We start from the raw sequence: 26,913 nt of genomic DNA, 5'->3' as shown, positions 1-26,913 counted from the left end.
AAATGGAGAGCACTTTCAACGATCAAGGGCTGACTAAACATTGTAATTCATAGGAACGAAGATCCAGTCATAGTCATACTCAATATCAATCAAAAGCAATGCATAAAAATGGCAGAGGTGCTCTCTAATTGGTGATTATATAAGAGGAGGATGACTCAATAGGAAAATAAATAGACAGGCCCTTCGCAGAGGGAAGCATTGATTTGCAGAGGTGCCAGAGCTCAAGCTTTGAAAACAAAGATAATAATTTTGGGTGGCATGCTTTCATTGTCAACGCAATGACCAAGAGTTCTCAATATCTTCCATGCTACTCATGCTATAGGCGGTTCCCAAACAGAAAAGTAAAGTTTTAACTCCCCCACCACCAATCAATCACACTCCACGGCTAGCCGAATCCTCGGGTACCGTCCATACTAACATCAATCCGGGGGGAGTCTTGTTTTACAGTTATGTTTTCGATTTAAGCATGGAACTGGGCATTCCAAATACCGGCCCCTTTCTCGTGAATGACTGTGAATAAACACATGTCGAGCATAACACTCCTAGCATGGAAGATACCAATAGCCCCCTATCACCACATGAGCGGTTTGGGCATGCAAAATAGATTATTTCTTGAAGGTTTAGAGAATGGCACATGCAAATTTACTTGCAACGGCAAGTAGATACCGCAAATAGATAGGTATGGTGGACTCTCATGGAAAAACTTTTGGGTTTAAGGAAGTGGATGCACAAGCAGTATTCTCCTTACTACAAGTGAAGGCTAGCAAAAGAATGGGAAGCGACCAACTAGAGAGCAACGACAATCATCAAGATGCAATGAGTTTGACTAACATTGAATGCAAGCATGAACAGGATATAAATCACCATGAATACGAACATCATAGAGGCTATGTAGATTTTGTTTCAACTACATGCATGAACATGCGCCAAGTCAAGCCACTTGAAACATTCAAAGGAGAATACCATCCTATCATACTACATCATAGTCATCTCAAAATCTATGTTGGCATTCAAGACAAACCATTATAAGCTCTCAGCTAAATAAGCATGGCATCAGAAACTATGATCTCTAAGTTGTCATTGCAAACATGGTTCTCTCACAACATAGCTAAATCTGGGTCGACAAGCGAGTCATATTTACAAAAACAAAATAGATAGAGTTCATACCAGCTTATCAGTCTCAGTCACTTCATTATATATCATCATTGTTGCCTTCCATTTGCACGATCGAACGATGTGAACAATAATAAGCGCATAGGACTAAGCTGAATCTGCAGGCAAACAGAAAGGAGAAGAAAAAATAATGTGGCTCTTTGAAAGCTAAACAGGTAAGCATGCAAGAACCAATAAACATTGTAACCAATATCTTCTACCTTGACACAAAGAAAAAAGAAAACTATTTACATGGGAAAGCTCCCAACAAGCAAAAGAAGTAAGAAAAATCTTTTTGAGTTTTCTCAAAAGGACACAAAACAAGAAAACAAGAAAACGAAAAGAAACTAGCATGGATAATACAGTGGCAAAGTGTAAACACCGGCTAACAAAGTGAAAGCATAAGCATGAATGTAAAGTCGGTGAGAACACATACTCCCCCAAGCTTAGGATTTTGGCCTAGCTTGGTCTACTCCCAAGGTGGGAAATAACCAGCTCCAGGATACTCTGGAGCAGACTGTGGATGCCACTGCTGTGTGAGCTCCTCTGGCTCCCACTGATAAACTGGTGTCTGGTACTCGATTGGCGGCTCGGGCACGGGCGCCTGTGGTTGGGCCAAGCCCCAATATGCGTAGATGTCCGCGGACATATTAGTGTACCTGCCTGCATGAAGATCAAACAAAGAAGGAGCAGGCAAAGTAATAGTCTCTCGAGTACCCTGACTAAACACCAGGTTATAAATCATCCGTCTACTAGCATCTCTATCCCGAAAATCATGGCGAACCATGCTATCATAATCCAGATATCTCTCATGGAGAAGCATCTCTCCTTCCTCTCCCAGTCTAATTGGTATCTCAAAGTGTCTGGCAAGATGCGTAGCATAGATACCTCCATAGACAACACCTTTAGAATGGTTCAAGTTCAACCGTTGAGCTACTATAGCGCCCAGGCTATAAGTCTTATCGTTATAAAGGCCTCCAGATCGCAAGACGGACATCATCAGAGAGGTCATGGTGTTGATGAAGAAGCCCTCTGTATCCGAATCCCCCCTCCGGCAGGGCACCAGAACGTGCCCCAGATGGGATCTTGCAAAGACAGAAGCTTGAGGCGGCGGAAAAGTACTTTCGATGATCTCCTCATTTTTTCTGGAATTTATGGGAATATATAGGCAAAAGACCTAGGGCAGAGGTGGCCCAGGGAGCCCACAAGCCTGGGAGGCGCAGGCCCCCTTGGCCACGGCTAGGGGGCTTGTGGGGTCCCTGGTGCCCCCTACCCTGATTATCAGGTTCCCCGATTTTCTTCTGTTTCGGAAAAAATCTTTTTGGAAGTTTCGTTCCATTTGGACTCCGTTTAAAATCCTCCTCTGAAATGGGTCAAAATAACAAAAAAACATGAACTAGCACTTGGCACTGAGTTAATAAGTTAGTCCCAAAAAAGATATAAAAGGCATACAAATCATTCGAAGTTTGACAGGATAATAGCATGAAACCATCAAAAATTATAGATACGTTAGAGACGTATCAAGCATCCCCAAGCTTAACTCCTGCTCGTCCTCGAGTAGGGAAGTGATAAAGACTGATTTTTTGATGTGGAATGCTACCTAGCATAGTTGTCCTTTGTAACTTCTTTCACATGACATGAATGTTCAGATCCGTAAGATTCAAAACAATAGTTTGCTATTGACATGAAAACAATAATACTTCAAGCAAACTAGCAAGGCAATCATGAACTTTTGAAATAACAAGGCCAAAGAAAGTTATCCCTACAAAATCATATAGTCTGGCTATGCCCCATCATCCTCACACAACTAATGTAAATCATGCACCACCCCGGTATTGGCCAAGTAATTATTTTCGCACTCTTACTTTCTCAAACTTTTTATAACTATCACGCAATACATGAGCGTGAGCCATGGCACTATAGGTGGAATAGAGTGTGGTGGTGGTTGTGAGACAAAAAGGAGGAGATGGTCACATTGACTCAGCGTATCAAAGGGTTATGGAGATGCCCATTAATAGATATCAATGTGAATGAGTAGGGATTTCCATACAAATGATGCACTAGAGCTATAAGTATGTGAAAGCTCAAAAGGAGAACTAGTGGGTGTGCATCCAACTTGCTTGCTCACGAAGACCTAGGGCAATTTTGAGGAAGCCCATCATTGGAATATACAAGCCAAGTTATATAATAAAGATTCCCACTAGCATATGGTGGTGACGAAACGAGTGGCTCTCTATCATCAGGAACATGGTGCTATTATGAAGCACAAGTGTGGAAAAAGATAGTACCATTGTCCCTTCTCTCTTCTTTTTATTTGGGATCTTTGGCCTCTCTTTTTTTGGGCTCTTTGGCCTCTTTTTTTTCCTCACATGGGACAATGCTCTAATAATGATGATCATCACACGTTTATTTACTCACAGCTCAAAGCTTAGAATGATGATGACTCTATAGGAAATGCCTCCGGCAGTGTACTGGGATGTGCAATGATCTAGCTTGCCGTATGACGTTGAAACATCTCGCTAGCTATATTCGATCATGCATTGGCAATATGAGAGTGACGACACAAGTCATGAGATGGAACGGTGGGAGTTGCATGGCAATATATCTCGGAATGACTATGAAAATGCCATAGTAGGTAGGTATGGTGGCTGTTTTGAGGAAGGCATATGGTGGGTTTGTGCACCGGCAAGAATTGCGCGGCACTAGAGAGGCTAGCAATGGTGGAAGGTGAAAGTGCATCTATACCATGGACTCACATTAGTCAGGAAGAACTCACATACTTGTTGCGAAAGTTTTTATTAGTAATCGAAACAAAGTGCTAAACGCATACTCCTATGGGAAGGGTTGGTAGGTATTAACCATCGCGCGATCCCGACCGCAACACAAAGGATGACAATCAATAGATCAATTATGCTCCGACTTCCTAACATAGCGGTTCACCATACGTGCATGCAATGGGAATCACTAACTTCAACACAAGTATTTCTAGATTCACAACACCCTACTAACATAACTCTGAATATTACCAAATCCAGTCTCAAAACTAATTGAGAGGAACCGAAACTTCTCTTTCTACTCAATGCACATGAAGATGGAAGTTTTTGTATCCTCTTTGGGTACCTGTCACCTTTGGGGACTATTTTCATAGCACAAGCCAACTACCAAGTCACACACCTCCGTGCTCTAAAAGATCTAAGTGAAGTACATAGATCAAAATTATCTAGCTCAAAAGATATAAGTGAAGCACTATGAGCATTCTAGCAAAATCACGATGAGTGCATGTCTCTCTCAAAAGGTGTGCGGCAAGGATGATTGTGACACAACAAAAAGAAAAGACTCCTCCGATACAAGACGCTCCAAGCAAAACACATATCATGTGGTGAATAAAATATAGCTCGAAGTAATGTTACCGATGGATTGAAGACGAAAGAGGGGATGCCTTCCCGGGGCATCCCCAAGCTTAGGCTTTTTGGTGTCCTTGAATTTGGCTTGGGATGACTTGTGCATCCCCAAGCTTGAGCTCTTTCCACTCCTTATCTCTTTGTCCATGAGAACATCACCCAAAACTTGAAAACTTCACAACACAAAACTTAAACAGAAACTCGTGATATCGTTAGCACAAGAAAACAAACTACCACCTCCTTAGGTACTGTAGCAATCTTGATTTCTATTTATATTGGTGTTAGATTAGTGTATTCTCACTTTTGCATGGCTAGTACCCCCCCCCCCGGTATTATCCATAGTTTCATCAAAACAAGCAACCATGTCAACAAAAATAGAATCTATCAAAAACAGACCTGTCTGTAGCAATCTGTATACTTTGTATACTTCTGGTACCTCAAAAATTCTGAACAATTACGACTTCCTGGGAAAAAGGCATATCAACCAGCAGCAAAAAGAATCAACTCAAAAGCTCTTTCAGAATAAAAATGAAAAATCATATCTTGAGCGAAAAGTTTCTGTCTTTTTCCAGCAGGATAAAACAACCATCACCAAGGCTAGTCATAAAGGTTTTGCTTGGCTCAAACACAAAAAGAAACACAAAAGACACTATCATAACAGAATTATGATGGTGTAGACTCAACAAAACAGAAAGAAAAAGATAAATTCATTGGGTTGCCTCCCAACAAGCGCTATTGTTTAACGCCCTTAGCTAGGCATTGATAGTTCAATGATGCTCACACAAAAGACAAGAATTGAAGCACAACGAGAGCATCATGAAGCATGTGAAAATCAAATCTAAGTCTAACATACTTCCTATGCATAGGCATTTTATAGGAAAACAGATTGTCAAGACAACCAATAGTTACCATATGCAAGGAAGAAGAAAGAGACAATATCAACCTCAACATGACGAGATGTAATTTGGTAACATGAAAGTTTCTACCACAATATTTTCCTCTCTCATAGCAATTACATGTGGTATCATAATCAAATTCAACAATATAGCTATCACAAAGGATATTCTTTTGATGATCCACATGCATGCAAAGTTGACGCTCTTCAAAAATAGTGGGATTATCATCAACTAAAGTCATGACTTCTCCAAACCCACTTTCAATATTATTGCAAATATCATAATCACCATGAGGTTTAAACAAATTTTCAAGATCATAAGAAAAATCATCACCCCATTCATGATCATTGCAACAAGTAGAGGACCTAGCAAAACTAGCATCCCCAGGCTTAGGGTTTTGCATATTTTTAGCATGATTGTCATTAATAGAATTTATAATGAAATCATTGCAATCATGCTTTTCATTCAAGGAGCCCTCGTGAATCATTTCATAAATTTCTTCATCACGATTTTTAGATTCATGCATCTCAAGTAAAACTCCATAGAGAAAGTCAAGTGCACTCAACTCACTAGTAATTGGATAAATATGATTGGATCTGTTAAAGAGATTAGCAAGTGGATGAGGATCCATATCAATAGATTTTCAGCGAGCGAAGATGCAAGCATATTGAAGACACATAGCCCACAAGCAAAGGAAAGACAAATGAAAAAGGCAAACGAAAAAGGCAAATATTTTTGTAATTTTTGTTTTTCAGAAATGGGGGAGAGGAAAACGAGAGGCAAAAAAAGTAAATGCAAGAGATGAGTTTGCGACACTTACTTGGATGAGTTCTTGACTTGATCCTCCCCGGCAACGGCGCTAGAAGTTCTTCTGCTACGGCAACAGACAACAGCGGCAGAGATTGACACGTTCACGGAGGCTGGGCTTGTGTTGGTTTTTCCCTTGAAGAGGAAAGGGTGGTGCAACACAGGAGCAGTAAGTATTTCCCTCAGTTTGAGAACCAAGGTATCAATCCATTATGAGAATCTCGTCAAAAGAGCTTGCACCAACGCTATAAAGGGGTTGTCAATCCCTTCAAGATTGATTGCAAAGTGAGATCTGAAGGCTGAAAGTGCAACGAAGTAAAAGACTAAGGCTGACAATATGGTCTGGAGTAGACCCGGGGGCCATAGTGTTCACTAGAGGCTTCTCTCAAAATAGCAAGTATTACGGTGGGTGAACAAATTAGTGTCGAGCAATTGATAGAACCGCGCAAAGTCATGACGATATCTAAGGCAATGATCATACATATAGGCATCACGTCCGAGACAAGTAGACCGATACTTTCGGCATCTACTATTATTACTCCACACATCGACCGCTATCCAGCATGCATCAAGTGTATTGAGTTCATGACGAACAGAGTAACGCCTTAAGCAAGATGACATGATGTAGAGGGATAATCTCAAACCAATGATGAAAACCCCATCTTTTTACCCTTGATGGCAACAACACGATGCGTGCCTCGCTACCCCTTCTGTCACTGGGTGAGGTCACCGCACAGTATGAACCCAAAACCAAGCACTTCTCCCATTGCAAGAATCATAGATCAAGCTGGCCAAACAACACCCACAACTCGAAGAGAATTACAAGGATATGAAATCATGCATAAGAGAGATCAGAAGAACCTCAGATAAGATTCATAGATAATCTGATCATAAATCCACAATTCATCGGATCTCGACAAACACACCGCAAAAGAAGATTACATCGGATAGATCTCCATGAAGATCATGGAGAACTTTGTATTGAAGATCCAAGAGAGAGAAGAACCCATCTAGCTACTAGCTATGGACCCGTAGGTCTATGGTGAACTACTCACGCATCATCAGAGAGGTCATGGTGTTGATGAAGAAGCCCTCCGTGTCCGAATCCCCCCTCCGACATGGCACCAGAACGTGCCCCAGATGGCATCTTGCGGAGATAGAAGCTTGCGGCGGTGGAAAAGTACTTTCGATGATCTCCTCATTTTTTCTGGACTTTATGGGAATATATAGGCGAAAGACCTAGGGCAGAGGTGCCTAGGGAGCCCACAAGCCTGGGAGGCGCGGGCCCCCCTTCGCCGCAGCTAGGGGGCTTGTGGGGTCCCTGGTGGCCCTGTGTCCTGATTCTCAGGTTCCCCGATCTTCTTCTGTTTCAGAAAAAAATATCTTTTTGGATGTTTCGTTCCATTTGGACTCTGTTTAAAATCCTCCTCTGAAAAGGCTCAAAAACACGGAAAAAACAGGAACTGGCACTTGGCATTGAGTTAATAAGTTAGTCCCAAAAAAGATATAAAAGGCATACAAAACATCCAAAGTTTGACAGGATAATAGCATGAAACCATCAAAAATTATAGATACGTTGGAGACGTATCAACCTACAACTGGTGTTCTAGTAATCTGTGAGCCATAGGGAGTCAACAATCTCATTTCCAAAGGTATGAAGACTAACAAAGCTTAATGGGTGAGGTATGGTTAAGTGGTGGTGCTGCAGCATGCAACTAAGCATTTGTTTGAGGTGGCTAACTTACGAGTACAATAATAAGAGGGGGATGATCTACGCATAAAGGACATGAACTACTGATGATCAAATGAATGATCCTGAACACCTACTTACGTCAGACATAACCCCACCGTGCCCTTGATTGGAGAAGGAGCTCATGAAAGAGACAGTCACGGTTACACACTCAGTTGGCAAGTTTTAATTAAGTTTACTTCAAGTTATCTAGAACCAGATGTTAAACAAAGTTTCCACGTTTCCACATAACCGCGGGAACGACTTACCGAAAGATTTAACCCTGCAGGGGTGCTCCAACTAGTCCATCACAAACTACCACACGATGTGACGGAATGACCTCGATCAGGGAAAGCCGTGATCTCCTCGGGTTCCTTTTGGAAAACCTCAACCTCAAGATAACCCAAAGCTTCCTCGGAATCCCTCACACAAGAAGCTCGAGAAAGGTAAAACAAATCCAGCAAGGCCGCCCGGTGTGTTGATGAACCCGATAGGAGCCAAGGATTTATGTTTGATGCTATAGCATGGTCGACTCTAGTATCTGGATAGGCTCCTCTGATCACTGGTCGGGGTATCTGATGGGGTCACCCACTAGTGGTAGGGTCATGGGCTAGACATCTAGGGGCCACCTAGGGACTCACATAGCCATTAAAGTCTAAGGACTGTAGATGCATTCAGATGCATACATAGGATCCACTCGAACCAATGAGGTCACATGGACGTCTTCTAGTCAGTCGGCCATACACCAGCACTCGGACTATGACGAGTGTGGATGACGTGGTACTTCAATAGCTGGGGGAATTAAAACCACACATGAAGTGCAGTCAAGACTAGTGTTACCAGTAACGGCCGTAGTTAGAGTTGCAGTGTCTAGTAGCGAGTGTAGTTACTCACATTAAATGCCCTTGTAATGATGCTCGGCGGGTCCTGGCGAAATCTATATAAGCCAACCCCGAGCTGTCTGACAAGGGTTCATCACTCGTTGTAACTAGACACCCCCAGAGAAAACATCAGCCTCACGCACGATACGTAGGGTCTTTACCTCCTTTGAGAGGGGCCCAAACTCGCTAAATCCGAGTAACATTTGCGCCGTAGCTAGGCTCAGCCCATCATTCATACCCCCAGTATTCACTATCAGGATCGTTCCCACGATATTTGTCACCCAGCATGGGGCTGCACGTCTAGCAATTTACAAAGCACGTGGAGTTTTCCGGTTACCATGATGAACATCGGTGGAGAGATCCTGTTCGATTCCCTCAGCTCCATCGGTGAGGATTCGACGTGGCTGCAGGAAGTTGCACTGGACACGGATGCGCTGCCCGCTCTCGGCGTGGCGCATTTCAGTGCAACTTCATTTGGAGTCCTACTCAGGGACCAGTCAATTACCTACCGTTCGGAGCCCCGTCACTCCGTTTTGCACCGTCGCAAGCGCTCCGGGCACTCTCGGCTCCACTGATGGATCAAGCATGCCATGGCTCTTCAAACTACGGCAGAGCAGGTGGCCACGATCGAGTCCGATGAGTTCACTCTCAACTTGTTACCTTCCTCGTGCGACTCTCCAACGAGTACGAGTGCGAGAGTAGCGAGGGAGCTGCAGAAATTCTGATTGCTGGCACTGTCGGAGCACCTCTTGGGTTCTCCACAGGAAATGCCCACAGACGTCATAAAGACGGCCACCACGACAACACCGACATCTACATTGCCCAACAGCTCACTCGGGATTAGTGGGAGCAACTCATGCAAAGGAATGAGCATTCCCTACTCACCCCTATTACCGGGACCACCCCGGAAGAGATAGCTTTGGAGACCACAAGTAAGGTGATGTCTACTATGAAACTTTATTCTAGTAGACGTTGTTGGGCCTCCAAGTGCAGAGTTTTGCAGGACAACAACAAATTTCCATCAAGTGTATGTCCTAAGGTTTATAAATCCGTGGGAGGTGTAAGATGAAGATGGTATCCATCAAGCAACCCTGTAATCGAATACAAGAAATCCCTTGTGTCCCCAACACACCCAATACAATGGCAAATTTTATTGGTGCACTGGTGTGGTGAAGAGATGGCGATGCAAGTGTAGTATGGATAGTAGAAATATATTTTTATATTCTGAATAAATAAAAATAGCGAGGTAACAAGTAGTAAATTGCGAGCAAAATATTGTAAAATGCTTGGAAATAAGGCCTAGGATTCATGCTTTCACTAGTGCAATCTCTCAGCAATGCTAACATAATAGAACAATATCATCACCCCTTAATGTGCAACAAAGAATCTCTCCAAAGTTCATAAGTAGCGAAGAACATAAAATAAAATTATTGTAGGTAGTAGAACCACCTCAAAGTTACCCTTTCCGATCGATCTATTTGGCTCTTCCTATAGGTGTCACACACAACCCTAGAGTTCATACTAAATTACATCATTGATACATATCAATCAACCCTAATGTCACTTAGACACTCCAATGTCACCACATGTATCTCCGGGTTAATTATTTGACATGCATCGAACAATTTCAGATTCATCATATTTGATCCACCACACAGAACTTCAAAGAGTACCCCAAGATTTCTATGAGATAAAGTAGGCTGAAAACGTGCAATCAACCTGTACGCATAGATCCCCAAGGTCATCGAAATCCACAAGTTGATGCCATAACATATATCAAGTGAACTAATAGAATACCCCATTGTTAACAGGGGTATCCACATGCAACCATACATCAAGTGTTCTCAAACCCAAAATAGTCAATCCAACATAAAGAGATCTCAAAGGGAAAGATTCAATTCATCACAACAAGATAGCAAGGGAACAACACCATATGATCAAACTATATTAACAAAGATCGCGATACATCAAGATCGTGCATCTCAAGAACACAAGAGAGAGAGAGAGAGAGATTAAACACATGTCTACTGGTACATACCCTCACCACCGAGGATGAACTACTCCCTCCTTGTCATGGCCTCCGCCGAGATGATGAAGATGGCTAATACGTTTCCAACGTATCTATAATTTTTGATGGTTCCATGCTATTATCTTGTCAAACTTTGTATGTCTTGTATGCTTTTTATATCTTTTTTGGGACTAACTTATTAACTCAGTGCCAAGTGTCAGTTCCTATTTTTTCCGTGTTTTTGACCCTTTTCAGAGGAGAATATTAAACGGAGTCCAAACAGAATAAAACCTCTGAAAATATATTTTTTCCGGAACAGAAGATACACAGGGAGCGTGAGAACCAAGGCAGAGGCCACCAGGGGAGGCCACAAGCCCCCTAGGCACAGCCAGGGGGATCGCGCCTAGCAGGCTTGTGGGCCCCCTCTGGCTCGTCTCCCTACTTCTTCCGCCTATAAATCCTCAAAAAATCCAAAACCACGGGAGAGATCCACGAAAATACTTTTCCGCCACCCCAAGCTTCTGTCTCCGCAAGATCCCATCTGGGGCACGTTCTGGTGCCCTGTCGGAGGGGGATTCGGATATGAAGGGCTTCTTCATCAACATCATTGCCTCTCCTATGATGCGTGAGTAGTTCACCATAGACCTTTGGGTCCATAGCTAGTAGCTAGATGGCTTCTTCTCTCTCTTGGATCTTCAATACAAAGTTCTCCGTGATCTTCATGGAGATATATCCGATGTAATCTTCCTTTGCGGTGTGTTTATCGAGATCCGATGAATTGAGGATTTATGATCAGATTATCTATGAATCTTATTTGAGTTTCTTCTGATCTCTTATATGTATGATTTCATATCCTTGTAATTCTCTTCGAGTTGTAGGTTTTGTTTGGCCAACTTGATCTATGATTCTTGCAATGGGAGAAGTGCTTGGTTTTGGGTTCATACCGTGCGGTGACCTCACCCAGTGACAGAAGGGGTAGCGAGGCACGCATCATGTTGTTGCCATCAAGGGTAAAAAGATGGGGTTTATATCTATTGCATGAATGTATCCATCTACATCATGTCATATTGCTTAAGGCGTTACGCTGTTGGTCATGAACTCAATACACTAGATGCATACTGGATAGCGGTCGATGTGTGGAGTAATAGTAGTAGATGCAGAAAGTATTGGTCTACTTGTCTCGTACGTGATGCCTATATGTATGATCATTGCCTTAGATGTCGTCATGACTTTGTGCGGTTCTATCAATTGCTCGACAGTAATTCGTTCACCCACCGTAATATTTGCTATCTTGAGAGAAGCCTCTAGTGAACACTATGGCCCCCGGGTCTACTTCACATCATATTTTCAGCCTTACACTTTTACTTTGTTGCACTTTCCGCCTTCAAATCTCACCTTGCAATCAATCCTGAAGGGATTGACAACCCCTTTGTAGCGTTGGGTGCAAGTTTGCTGTTTTTGCGCAGGTACATCGGTGCTTCATCTTGATACTCCTACTGTATTAATACCTTGGTTCTCAAACTAAGGGAAATACTTACTGCTATTGTGTTGCATCACCCTTTCCTCTTCAAGGGAAAAATCCAACGCAAGCTCAAGAGGTAGCACTGGCCATCAAAGATGATATCCCCTCCGGCAGGGTACTGGAAAGGCTTCACATGATTTATTTTTCTTTGATACTGATAGTTGAGGCAGTGGAGCAGAGCTTCAAGGTTAACTTTAGAGGGTTTATGGAATTATAGGAATTTTTAGCGCTGGAAACATGTCGGTCGGAGCCACATGGGCCCCACAAGCTAACAAGGTGCGCCTAGGGGGTGAGCGTGCCCTGTTGGCTTGTGGCCCATAGGTGGCTCCCCTCCGGTGTTTTTTCACTCCGGTATTTCTTATTTCCTCCAAAAAAAATCATAAAAAAGTTTCGAGCAGTTCCAAGAAGTTTTATTTTCCCCAGAAAAAACAATACCACGACAATTCTGCTTTAACAACGTCAGTCCGGGTTAGTTCTAAATAAATCATATAAATTGCATCAAAACCATATAAAAGTATTGTAAACATAGGCAACTATGGCATTAGTACTTCATAAATCATAGATACATTGGATACGTATCATCTGGCCAGTCTAGTCGATCGCGAGCGGCCCGACCGGCTCTAGAGGTCACTAGACAGCCGAGCGGCTCGGGAGCAATCCATCTCTAACCAACACCGCAAGCGATTGTTCGAGAATGATCACCCCCGCAGCTGCCATGTGATGCACAACCCGTTGCAGAACCTGGTCGTAGTCACTCGAATCGTTGATTCCATTCAGCCGTCTGATTCCGCAGCCGGGGAAGGCATTCCGCACATCCAGACGCTCGTGAAAACCACTTTGGAGCAGAATTCTACGGTGTCGTAGTCGCACAACCGCATCCACAACAAGTCCATCCGGGCGGACATGGTGTAGTCGGTCCATAGCCCGCTTGCATCGAGGAAGCACCATCGCTCCCCCCTCCGAGAGAGCAATATAGAGATCGCAGGCATGAGGACAGTCGTCACGGTCGTACGCCCCATCCGAGGGGTGGTTCATACGTACGGCAGTCCTATGACTATAGGCGGCCTTACAAAGATGACCGGAGGTGTAGGACCATTCGATGCAGAGAATATGTGGAAGAAGATTTCTGAGCACACCAGCTCAATTCTAGATCCATCATAGCCCACGGCATGGTTGATAGGGCCAAGGCAAGTAGAGAGCGGCCGAGTGGACAGGGCACATCTGGCCATGAATGTTTTAGCAGATACATCCGGGAGGCTGAGATACCCTCCAATTACAGGCTAGCAACGAGAATCATAAATTTTAACGACGAGTCAAAACAGGAGACTTGGCTCGAGGATTATCGAGTGGCCGTTCAGATCGGTGGCGGCAACGAGTTCGTCGCCATGAAGCACTTGCCCTCATACTAGAGGGGTCCACGAGGGCATGACTGCATCAGCTGGCCCCTGGCAGTATTTACAACTTGGAAGACCTGGACTGAGTGTTCGTCAAGACATTCAAGGGCACTTACAAGCACCTAGCCGGATTGACTGAGTTGCAGCATTGCATACAGCGGAACAAGGAGACTCTCCGTGAGTATATCCAATGTTGGACCACGCTCCGCAACACTACGGAAAATGTAATGGAATGAAGCCATCTATGCCATCAAGGCACGCATCCGGTACCACGAGCTCATCCTAATGTTTGCCCTGATTGATGTTCTATCCCTTAGTCTGGCTATGGAAATCACGAGTAGATACGCGAATGGCAAAAAAGAAGACTTCCTTAGCGGCAAAGGCCGCACCAGCGAAGCCCCTTACTCGGGAGGCAACGCTAGGAAGAAATAGAAGCGGAAAGTTGAGTCCACCGGTAAAGAGAGGTTGCAGCCATCCCCGAGCAAAGCAAGGGCAATACAAAGTAGAAGAATAAGAAAGACTGGGCTACCAGGAATAAAGGCGAACCAAAGGGAGGCATCTTGGACCAGCCCTGTCCGGTTCACACCAAGTGGGACGAAGATGGAAATCCCATCTAGCTGAAGCACTCCACTCGGGACTATCGTATGCTCAAGCAGGAGATGTGAGGAGATCCCTCCGAGGGCAAGGAGGACAACGATGTGGAAGGGGTGATGCTTTCGAGTACCCCTACATCGAAAAGGTCCTCATGATCTTCGCGGACATCGAGAGCAAGAGCCGACTGAAGGTCATCAACTCAGAGATCAACATGGCAGTTCCGACTCCCACCAATTATTTGGATTGACCCAAGACGCCCATCACATTCGACCAATGGGACAACCCAACCCACGTACCGACACCCGGGCAGCAAGCGATGGTCATTGATCCAGCTGTCAACGGAGTCCTACTGTGCAAAGTCCTCATGGACGGTGGCAGCGGGCTCAACATCATCTACGCCGACACACAGAGTGCGATGGATATCCCTCTGTCCCAACTAAGCAGGAGTAGCATGAAATTCCATGGGGTCATACCAGGGAAGAAAGTGAAGTCATTCAGACAGTTCGCTCTCAATTTTGTTTTCGGCGACGAAAAGAATTACCGGAAGGAACGACTTACGTTCGAGGTGGTCAAGTTTGAGAGTGTGTACCATGACATCCTAGGTAGGCCCACCTACGCACCTTTAATGGTCCGACCATGTTACGTGTATCTTAAACTTAAGATGCTAGGTCTGAATGGCGTGATCATAGTCACGGGTAATCAGCAACTCATTAAAGAGGGCCTCTAGAAGGGCTCCAAGATCGCTGAGGACCACATAGCCGTCACCCATCTCGAAGAGTACAAGAAGAAGGTGGATGTTGCGGAACTTCTCAGGTCAAAGAAGCCAACCACGGAGTCCACTTTTTAGTCGACCGGCGAGACGAAGCAAGTCCACGTCCATCCGTCAGACCCGAATGCGGCAACAACGAACATCTCCACATCACTCAGCGAGAAATAGGAAGGCGAGCTCATCCAGTTCCTCCATGAGAATTGGGACATCTTCGCATGGAAGCCGTCTGACATGGTAGGTGTTCCCAGGGAGCTGACTGAGCATCAACTCCATGTCGACTCGAAGGTCAAGCCCGTCAAGGAGCATTTGTGTTGTTCCATCACCGAGAAGTGCAAGGCGATTGGCGAGGAGATTGCTCGGCTCCTAGCTATCGGGTTTATTTCTGAGGTGTACCCCTCCGAGTGGATCACCAACATTGTGATAAGTCTCCAACGTTGATACTCATGATCAGCGTTGGATTTTCCGTGAAGAGGAACGGGTTATCACAGCACATAGTGGGTAAGTATTTCCCTCAGTTATGAAACCAAAGTTTATCGAACCAATAGGAATATCAACTACAACTGTCTTTAGCGGCTGCACACAAAAGATAAAACAACTTGCACCCAACGCGGACAAGAGGGTTGTCAATCCTCTTGTCTTGGTATTTGCAAGCAAGCGAGGTGTGTAGATAATTTTAGATTGCAAGATAAAATAAAAATAAGTAAATAACACCAAGGTAATAACGGTTAATTGAATATGTTGTCAATAGACTTGGGGGGGCTAATGGCAATATTTGTGGAAAATAGCATACGGCGGGTAAACAAATTAGTGTTGAGCAATAGATAGAAAAGCGAATAGTTATGCAATATTCACGGCAATGATCATGTGTATATAGGCATCACGTCCATAAACAAATAGGCTGACTCCTTCCTGCACCTATTACTATTACTCCACTCATCTACCGCTATCCACCATGCATCTAGAGTATTAAGTAAAATAGAGTAATGCATGGAGAACGATGACATGATGTAGACAAGTATAATCAAGCAATATGAATAAACCCCATCATTTTATCCTTAGTAGAAGCAACACAAAGATGCATCTTGTCCCCTTTTGTCACTGGGATATAGAAATTTGCCAGGTTGAACCTACCACAACCCACCTCTCTCACCAAAGAAATATCGATCTAGTTGGCCAAACTATTTCAATTGATCGGAGAGAATTACGAAGCTATCATAATCATGCACATAAGAATAATACAAGTATTCATAGGTGACTCAAATATTTATCATGAATAATCTATAACTCCAAAAATTCTTAACAATTAGGACGACCTGAGGAATTGGTATAGCAATAATGTGTAAAACATTTAGCTTAAAAATACGTTCGAGTAAAATCAGAGAAATTCCGCACTGGACGTCAAAGTTCCTGCTTTTGCACCATATCAATTCTATTTATCTTGCAAATCATCCCAAAGGCTTTACTTGGAACACACACGAAAACATAAAAACACAATCATTACAAAGGCAACAATCATGTTATCACAAACTAACAGAACATAAATGATAACTATTAGGTTGTCTCCCAACAAGCTCTTTCATTATAGCCATTAAGATAGGCGTGTGGTAAAAATGATGCTCACATAAATACAAGAATTGAAGCACAAAGAGAGCATCATATAACATGTGACAAGCACATTTAAGTCTAACATACTTCCTATGCATAGGCATTTTGTAAGCAAACAATTTATCAAGACAAGAAGTGTCTAGCACAATCAAGTATGAAGAATGAAGCACTAACAATATGAATATCAAGAGAGGTAAGTGAGTAACTTTACATGTAGGATCATATTCAAATTCAACAATATAGCAACCATGCTTTTCATTCGAGAAACTATCACGAATCACTTTATAGATTTCACAATTTTTAGATTCATGATTTTGAAACAAGACCTCATAAAGATAATCTAGTGCACTCTCACTACCAATTGTTGATCCACTTCGACTAGGCCGTGTCCGATCATCATGTGAGACGGACTAGTCATCAATGGTGAACATCTCCGCGTTGATCGTATCCGCCATAGGACTCATGTTCGATCTTTCGGTCTCTCATGTTCCGAGGCCATGTCTATACATGCTAGGCTCGTCAAGTCAATCTAAGTATTTTGCGTGTGTAAATAGGGCTTACACCCGTTGTATGCGAACGTTAGAATCTATCACACCCGATCATCATGTGGTGCTTCGAAACAACGATCCTGCGCAACGGTGCACACTTAGGGGGAACACTTTTCTTGAAATTTTAGTGAGGGATCATCTTATATACTACTGTCGTTCTAAGAAAATAAGAAGTGGAAACATGATAAACATCACAAGCAAATCATATAGTGACATGATATGGCCAATATCATCTTGCGCCTTTGATCTCCATCTTCGGGGCACGGCATGATCACCATTGTCACCGTCATGACACCATGATCTCCATCATCATGATCTCCATCACTTTGTCTTCATGAAGTTGTCTCGCCAACGATTACTTCTACTACTATAGCTAGCTGTTAGTAACAAAGTAAAGTAATCCCATGGCGTCATATAATAAATTAAGACAACTCCTATGGCTCCTCCCGGTTGTCATACTCATTGACATTCAAGTCGTAATCCTATTACAAGAACATGTTCAATCTCATACATCACATATATTTCATCACATCCTTTTGTCCATATCACGTCACATAGCATACCCTGCAAAAACAAGTTAGACGTCCTCTAGTTGTTGTTGCAAGTTTTACGTGGCTGCTATGGGTTTCTAGTAAGAACATTTCTTACCTACGTCACAACCACAACAATAATATGCCAATTGTAATTTACCCTTCATAAGGACCCTCTTATCGAATCCAATCCGATTAAACTGGGAGAGACAGACACCCTCTAGCCACCCTATGCAACAAGTGCATGTCGGGTGATGACCCACAAGTATAGGGGATCAATCGTAGTCCTTTCGATAAGTAAGAGTGTCGAACCCAACGAGGAGCAGAAGGATCTGACAAGTGGTTTTCTGCAAGGAAATATCTGCAAGCACTGAAATTATCGGTAACAAGTGATTGTGTGGTGAGATGATTTGTAGCAAGCAACAAGTAACAAAAGTAGCAACGGTGCAGCAAGGTGGCCCAATCCCTTTTGTAGCAAGGGACAAGCCTGGACAAAGTTTTATAGGAGGAAAAACGCTCCCGAGGACACACGGGAATTTCTGTCATGCTAGTTTCGTCATGTTCATATGATTCGCGTTCGTTACTTTGATAGTTTGATATGTGGGTGGACCGGCGCTTGGGTACTGCCCTTACTTGGACAAGCATCACAATTATTATTAACCCCTCTCGCAAGCATCCGCAACTATGGAATAAGAATTAATACAAATCCTAACCATAGCATTAAACTAGTGGATCCAAATCAGCCCCTTACGAAGCAACACACAAACTAGGGTTTAAGCTTCTGTCACTCTAGCAACCCATCATCTACTTACTACTTCCCAATGCCTTCCTCTAGGCCCAAATAATGGTGAAGTGTTATGTAGTCGACGTTCACATAACACCACTAGAGGAAAAACAACATACAACATATCAAATTACCGAACGAATACCAAATTCACATGACTACTACTAGCATGACTTATCCCATGTCCTCGGGAACAAAAGTAACTACTCACAAACCATAATCATATTCATGACCAGAGAGGTAATGAGTAGCATCAAGGATCTGAACATAAACTCTTCCACCAAATAATCCAACTAGCATCAACTACAAAGAGTAATCAACACTACTAGCAACCTTACAAGTACGAATCGGAGTCGCGAGACGGAGATTGGTTACAAGTGATGAACTAGGGTTTGGAGATGACATGGTGCTGATGAAGATGTTGATGGTGACGAGTCCCCTCCGATGAGAGGAGTGTTGGTGATGACGATGGCGACGATTTCACCCTCTGGGAGGGAAGTTTCCCCGGCAGGATCGTCCTGCCGGAGCTCTAGATTGGTTCTGCTCAAGTTCCGCCTCGTGGCGGCGGCGAATCCACGAAAAAGCTCCTCCCTGATTTTTTTTCCTGGACGAAACCCTTCATATAGCAAAAGAGTGGGGCAAGTGGGCCAGCAGGTTGCCCACAAGCCCTCATGGCGCGGCCTTGGGGTGGCCGCGCCGTGCAGGCGTGTGGCCAACCCCTGGCACCCCTATGGCACTTCTTCATGTTGGAAATATGCCCTAGAGGCAATAATAAATTAGTTATTATTATACTTATTTGTTCATGATAATCGTTCATTATCCATGCTATAATTGTATTGATTGGAAACACAGTGCATGTGCAGATACATAGACAAAACACTGTCCCTAGTAAGCCTCTAGTTGACTAGCTCGTTGATCAAAGATGGTCAAGGTTTCCTGACCATAGGCAAGTGTTGTCACTTGATAACGGGATCACATCATTAGGAGAATCATGTGATGGACTAGACCCAAACTAATAGACGTAGCATGTTGATCATGTCATTTTGTTGCTACTGTTTTCTGCGTGTCAAGTATTTGTTGCTATGACCATGAGAGCATATAACTCACTGACACCGGAGGAATGCTTTGTGTGTATCAAACGTCGCAACGTAACTGGGTGACTATAAAGATGCTCTACAGGTATCTCTGAAGGTGTTCGTTGAGTTAGTATGGATCGAGACTGGGATTTGTCACTCCGTGTGATGGAGAGGTATCTCGGGACCCACTCGGTAATACAACATCACACACAAGCCTTGCAAGCAATGTGACTTAGTGTAAGTTGCGGGATCTTGTATTACGGAATGATTAAAGAGACTTGCCGGTAAACGAGATTGAAATAGGTATGCGGATACTGATGATCGAATCTTGGGCAAGTAACATACCGAAGGACAAAGGGAATGACATACGGGATTATATGAATCCTTGGCACTGAGGTTCAAACGATAAGATCTTCGTAGAATATGTAGGATCCAATATGGGCATCCTGGTCCCGCTATTGGATATTGACCAAGGAGTCACTCGGGTCATGTCTACATAGTTCTCGAACCCGCAGGGTCTGCACACTTAAGGTTCGACGTTGTTTTATGCGTATTTGAGTTATATGGTTGGTTACCGAATGTTGTTCGGAGTCCCGGATGAGATCACGGACGTCACGGGGGTTTACGGAATAGTCCGGAAACGAAGATTGATATATAGGATGACCTCATTTGATTACCGGAAGGTTTTCGGAGTTACCGGGAATGTACCGGGAATGACGAATGGGTTCCGGGTGTTCACCTGGGGGGCAACCCACCCCGGGTAAGCCCATAGGCCTTGGGGGTGGCGCACCAGCCCTTGGTGGGCTGGTGGGACAGCCCAAGAAGGTCCTATGCGCCAAGGATAGAAAATCAAAGAGAAAGAAAAAAAGGGAGGTGGGAAAGGAGAGAAGGACTCCACTTTCCAATCCTAGTTGGACTAGGATTGGAGGAGGACTCCTCCTCCCTTGGTGGCGCAGCCCTTGGGGCTCCTTGAGCCTCAAGGCAAGCCTCCCCTCCCTCCTCCTATATATATGGAGCTATTAGGGATGATTTGAGACAACTTTTGCCACGGCAGCCCGACCACATACCTCCACGGTTTTTCCTCTAGATCGCGTTTCTGCGGAGCTCGGGCGCAGCCCTGCCGAGATCAGATCACCACCAACCTCCGGAGCGCCGTTACGCTGCCGGAGAACTCATCTACCTATCTGTCTCTCTTGCTGGATCAAGAAGTCCGAGATCATCCTCGAGCTGTACGTGTGTTGAACGCGGAGGTGCCGTCCGTTCGGCACTAGATCGAAGCGGATCGTGGGACGGATCACGGGACGGTTCGTGGGACGGTTCGCGGGGCGGATCGAGGGACGTGAGGACATTCCACTACATCAACCACGTTTATTAACGCTTCTGCTGTGCGATCTACAAGGGTACGTAGATCGGAAATCCCCTCTTGTAGATGAACCTCACCATGATAGGTCTTCGTGCGCGTAGGAAATTTTTTGTTTCCCATGCGACGTTCCCCAACAGTGGCACCATGAGCTAGGCTCACGCGTAGATGTAATCTCGAGTAGAACACAAAAGTTTTTGTGGGCGGTGATGTGCGTTTTTCTGCCCTCCTTAGTCTTTTCTTGATTCCGCGGTATTGTTGGATCGAAGCGGCTCGGACCGACATTACTCGTACGCTTACGAGAGACTGGTTTCATCGCTACGAGTAACTCCGTTGCTCAAAGATGACCGGCGAGTGTCGGTTTCTCCAACTTTAGTTGAATCGGATTTGACCGAGGAGGTCCTTGGATGAGGTTAAATAGCAATTCATATATCTCCGTTGTGGTTTTTGCGTAAGTAAGATGCGATCCTACTAGATACCCATGGTCACCACGTAAAACATGCAACAACAATTAGAGGACGTCTAACTTGTTTTTGCAGGGTATGCTTGTGATGTGATATGGCCAACGATGTGATGTGATATATATTGGATGTATGAGATGATCATGTTGTAATAGTTAATATTGACTTGCACGTCGATGGTACGGCAACCGGCAGGAGACATAGGGTTGTCTTTAAACTAACGTTTGTGCTTGCAGATGCGTTTACTATATTGCTAGGACGTAGCTTTAGTAGTAATAGCATGAGTAGCACGACAACCCCAATGGCGACACGTTGATGGAGATCATGATGATGGAGATCATGGTGTGACGCCGGTGACAAGAAGATCGTGCCGGTGCTTTGGTGATGGAGATCAAGAAGCAGATGATGATGGCCATATCATGTCACTTATGAATTGCATGTGATGTTAACCCTTTATGCACCTTATCTTGCTTAGAACGACGGTAGCATTATGAGGTGATCTCTCACTAAAATTTCAAGACGAAATTGTGTTCTCCCCAACTGTGCACCGTTGCGAGAGTTCTTCGTTTTGAGACACCACGTGATGATCGGGTGTGATAGACTCAACGTTCACATACAACGGGTGCAAAACAGTTGCACACGCGGAACACTCGGGTTAAGCTTGACGAGCCTAGCATGTGCAGACATGGCCTCGGAACACATGAGACCGAAAGGTCGAGCATGAATCTTATAGTTGATATGATTAGTGAAAGTGCGTTATATCGACTAGAGGGGGGGTGAATAGGAGATTTTTAGAATTTCATCACTGAGGAAATTCCTTTTGAGGAAATTCCTCACTGATGACTAACTTACAGCGGAAACAGTTAAGGATCAGTTGTGCAATTGTTCACAACAGCAGTATTACTGAGTGAAGATTATGAAAACAGATTGCACAACAAGCAGGCACGCAGAATACAGATGATGATTTACTCAAGTGAAGAATTTGGGGTTGAGGAAATTCAGAGAGAGTCTTCAGCAAATTCTTCAAACAGTCACAGTGAAAGTCATCAACACATAATACAGAGAATGTAAAGAGTTGAGGAGTTAGAACCCGATTCTTGGTGAAGACTGTTGTTGATGACCCAGTTCCAACTGCTGTGACAGTTGTACATCTGGTTTGGAGCGGCTTGGTATTTAAATCAAAGGACACCCAGTCCCTACCGTATTCTCCTTGAGCTAAGGACACAGAGTCCACGCCCAACACTCGTGGTAAGTCTTCAGGGGAGACTTCCAAACCCTCACAAACTCGGTCACCCGGCGATCCACAATTGACTGCTGGATTTCTCTAGACCATGACGCCTAACCGTCTGGAGGATGCACAGTCCTCAAAGGTAAAAGGCTTCAGTCCCACACAGGAACAACTTCTTCAGTGATGCTCAATCACTAGATTTGGTTTGTGGTTTCGGTGGGTGGTGTATTTCCTCACTGATGATTTACTCTCTAAAGCTCTGAGGAATTGGGTTGCTCTTATGACAAGTGTCAGTTTCTAGCGGAGCAGCCAACCAGCTAGTGGTTGTGGGGGTGGCTATTTATAGCCTGGGAGCATCCCGACATGATTTGACATTAATGCCCTTAAATAATATGACCGTTGGAGTGGATAAGATCAGTGACTTGGCGTGGCTCATCGAAACGGTTGGGACTCTCAACTGTGAGAGTCCTCATGTTACTCATATTCCTCACTTGAGGCTTTTGGTAGGATTTGGCTTGGGTTGAGCATCATGAGGAAATCTATTCCATGGTGTTACTTTGACCCCCTTTAACAGTACGGTGTTCCTATTCATCGAATGCGAAGAAAGTAAAACAGAAAACGAAAATCTTCACGCTTCAATTTCTTCAGAACAATTTTCTTCAGAAACACCGATCTTCTCAATATCAATATCTTCATGAGGAATATCCATTTCATCGCAAATTCTTCGCGATTCATTTCTTCAGCTTCAGACCAATTTCTTCAACTGAAGACATATATTTTTAGGGATCGATATTCTTCAAATATCTCAAACTTCTCAATGACTTATAGATCCTGTGTACACTTAAAAACACATTAGATACTTAACCTATAAGTCTTCAAACCACCAAAATCACTAAGGGGCACTAGATGCACTTACAATCTCCCCCTTTTTGGTGGTTGATGACAATTAGGTTAAGTCTTCAACAGGGATCAAAAATATGAAGTGTAAATGCTCATTTGAGGAATTTGAAAACAAGATTCACAGAGACTCCCCCTGAAGATGTGCATACCTTGAGGATTTTGCTTTTATAGCATATGCACATTGATGATTTATATCATGGAGATCTCCCCCTGAATCTTGTAAATCATGCATACATATAACATGTCATATGAAGAATATGAAGATGCATCATGGCAAATGGTATCTGACGAATTCCAGCATGCGTGCATTAAAACTTGAGGAATAAGCATGCGAAGAAAAACGTTCAAAAGCGTCAGAGTACCATCGGGCTTAAGTTACAACTCATTACATAAAAACTTCAGAAGAGCCAAGAGTTTGTAACTTAAATATAGTTCATAAGCCCCAAAAATAAATCCCGTTTGAAGACTAACTCTCAAGTTTCTCCCCCTTTGTCATCAAGTGACAAAAAGGGACAAACTGAGGACTAACGCCCGTGAAGACTTCATTGCTTGGCAGTTGATGAAGATCCTTGGCGCTTCTTGGGTGTGGTCTTCTTCCTTGGGCCTATCGCGGTGTCAAGTTGTTCCTCATCAGATTCGGCGGTGCGGAAGGACGAGAAGGAGCTGTCTTCAAGATCTGGCACTGGAATGGGCCTGAACTTCTTCTTGGGAGGCCACGACCAGTCAAAGTCCTACTCAAAGTTCAATTCTTCAAGCTCAGTCTGGGTCTTCAGATGTGCAAGGGTAGCCCAGGTGCGATCAAAAACCTCATGCAGATAGTGATGATTAAGCTTCACACTGTTCTGTGTCTCAGTGAGGGTTTTCACAATGGCACCAAACTGGCGTTTGACCCATTTGTGGTTGTGATCCACCTTCTGATGAAGAATGAGAAGAAGTTCTCTGGTGGTTAGCACGCGAGGAGGAACTGGGCTTGGCGGACGAGTCTCAGTGTCGTCCCATGAGGAATATGCATCTGGTTCTTTGAACTGGCCATCAAGGGGCCTGCTTCCTTCATCAATCACAGACTTGCCTTTTCCCTCAATGGGCTCGAAAGTCTTCTTGTTGACCCGGATAGGAGGCATATAACCAACATGGTTCTGGAAATCTGCGTGAAAGTTGATGCCTGTCCTTGTCCTGAGGAATCTCATGATCCATGGTGCATAGATTTTGTGATCATAGGGGCACATTGCATTGTCAGCCAAAGTCCTCAAGAACAAATCATGGATATTCATGGGGATACCGTGAATGATGTTGAAGAGGATGTTCTTCATGAGGCCGACGACATCTTCGTCATCACCATGGCCTTTGATTGGCGCTAGCACACTGCAGAGAATGCGGTAGACAGACCGTGGTGTGTACTTTAGCTCATGGACGAGGAATGTGGTTCTTGAGGGTTTTCCTGCAGCCAAAGGCTTCATGAGGACTTCCATCATTCCATTTGGCAGCTCACGCTCACCATAAAGCTTCACTGTCCCTTCTGAAGGAATTGGTACGGGCAGTTCTCTGAGGAGTTCAGACGCTGGAGCCTTGTAGTTAGTATTTTGGGTCATCGAGTCGAACACCCAAATGTTGATGTCATCAGCATTGCCCGAGATGTGCAGAGTTGAATAGAACTGAAGAATTAACTCACTATTCCAATCTGATATGTCGGAGCACATAGGGAGCAAACCTGCATCATGTAGTACACTGAGGACTGGTTCCATGCAGGGAATTTCTTCAAGGTCAGCATGAGGAATGTGCCTGTGCTGGAATATCTTGTTGCGGCCACATAGCACAGAAGCATAGTAGTTCATCTGTGTTCTTGTCCAAAACTTGAGATGCCGCATTTGAGGCTTGTCATAAGGATTCTCTCCGATGAAATACATGCGTTCCTCAAAGAAATTTTCTTTCTGAAACTTTGGCCTCTTCGAGAATGGCAGGCACTGAACTGGATTGAGATTGTGCTGAGGAATGGGAGGGGAAACAACCATGGCAGATTCTGGGTTGAGGACAATGAACTCATTGTCAGGGGCGGGAACATTTTCTTCAGCAGTTTCCTCAGGATGAGGAATTTCTTGTTCTAGCTGAGCATCAGGCTGAGGAATTTCTTCATCCTTCTCAGCTTGAGGAGTTTGATCAGCTTGTTCAGTGGGAGCCTGCTCAGACTAGACATTTTCTTCAGCTTGATTTTCATCAGCTGACTTTGCGGCAGAAGCAGATTCATCAGCTGCTGCAGCTGAGGCTTCAGTAGTCTCTTTCTGAGGAATATGAGGTTGAGGACTGTCATCAATTTGTATTTCCTCATCAGTATGCTCCTCAGAGGCAGCATCCTTCATTTCCTCTTCTGCCCTCATAGTGTGGTCACCAACGACGACCATTTCAAATGAGGGTGCAACATTAAGAGGCACCGGGTCCAGTGGGGCAGATTCTTCAATTTCCTTGAGGCGTTTTGCCTTAATCTTTTCTTCTGCTGAGGAAGCTTTTCTCTTCTTCGCTTCCTTCTCAGCGGCCCTTGTCTTTTTCGCGTCTGATGCAGACGGAATTAACTTCTTCACCTTTGAAGTTTTTGGGGAAGGTGTATTCTTAACAGATTCTTCAGCTGGCAGTGAGGAACCAGCTGGAACATAGTCATCAGCCTGCTTTGGTGAAGCAGCTGGATCGGTAGGGTTTTCAGTTTCATCAGGAGCGGTCTCAGTGACGATTTCTTCAATGGCTGGCTCATCAGCACGGCGCTCTTGGTATGGTTCCTCAGCTTGAGTAATTTCCTCCTCAACAGGAGATGCATCTTTTGGCTGTTCAACCAGGGGCTGAGGAGTTGGTGCTGGTGGGGGGTGACGTCTGTTGTAGTCATCAACAGCACTAGTGGCTAGCTTGATTAAATTGCTTTTGATGCTTGTTAGATCTGACAGTTTCTCACACTTGTCAGTCAAGACTTGCAGTTCTGCCTGGGTGGACACCAATGCTTCAGGCATCAGTTTGAGAACATTCTGCCTGAGGAATTTCTCCTTTCTGGCCTTTGCAATCTTGGCCTTCTGTTCCTTCCACTTGGCTTCGTTTATGAAAGTAGCCACCATGTGGCTGACACCAGGAGGAAGTTTCAAATCATCAATGGGTGTGCTTGGATCTTCATACCACACATTGATGAAATCGAGGAGGACCTTGGGGTCCATCGCCAGAGGAATAGCACTGCCTGATGCTTGTGCTACCCTTTCTTGTTTGTTCCTGATGATGGCTTCTAGAGTTTCATCAT

Source organism: Hordeum vulgare, chromosome 5H (assembly GCF_904849725.1).
Source record: "Hordeum vulgare subsp. vulgare chromosome 5H, MorexV3_pseudomolecules_assembly, whole genome shotgun sequence".
Lineage (NCBI taxonomy): Eukaryota > Viridiplantae > Streptophyta > Magnoliopsida > Poales > Poaceae > Hordeum > Hordeum vulgare.
This window is presented reverse-complemented; position numbering follows the sequence as displayed.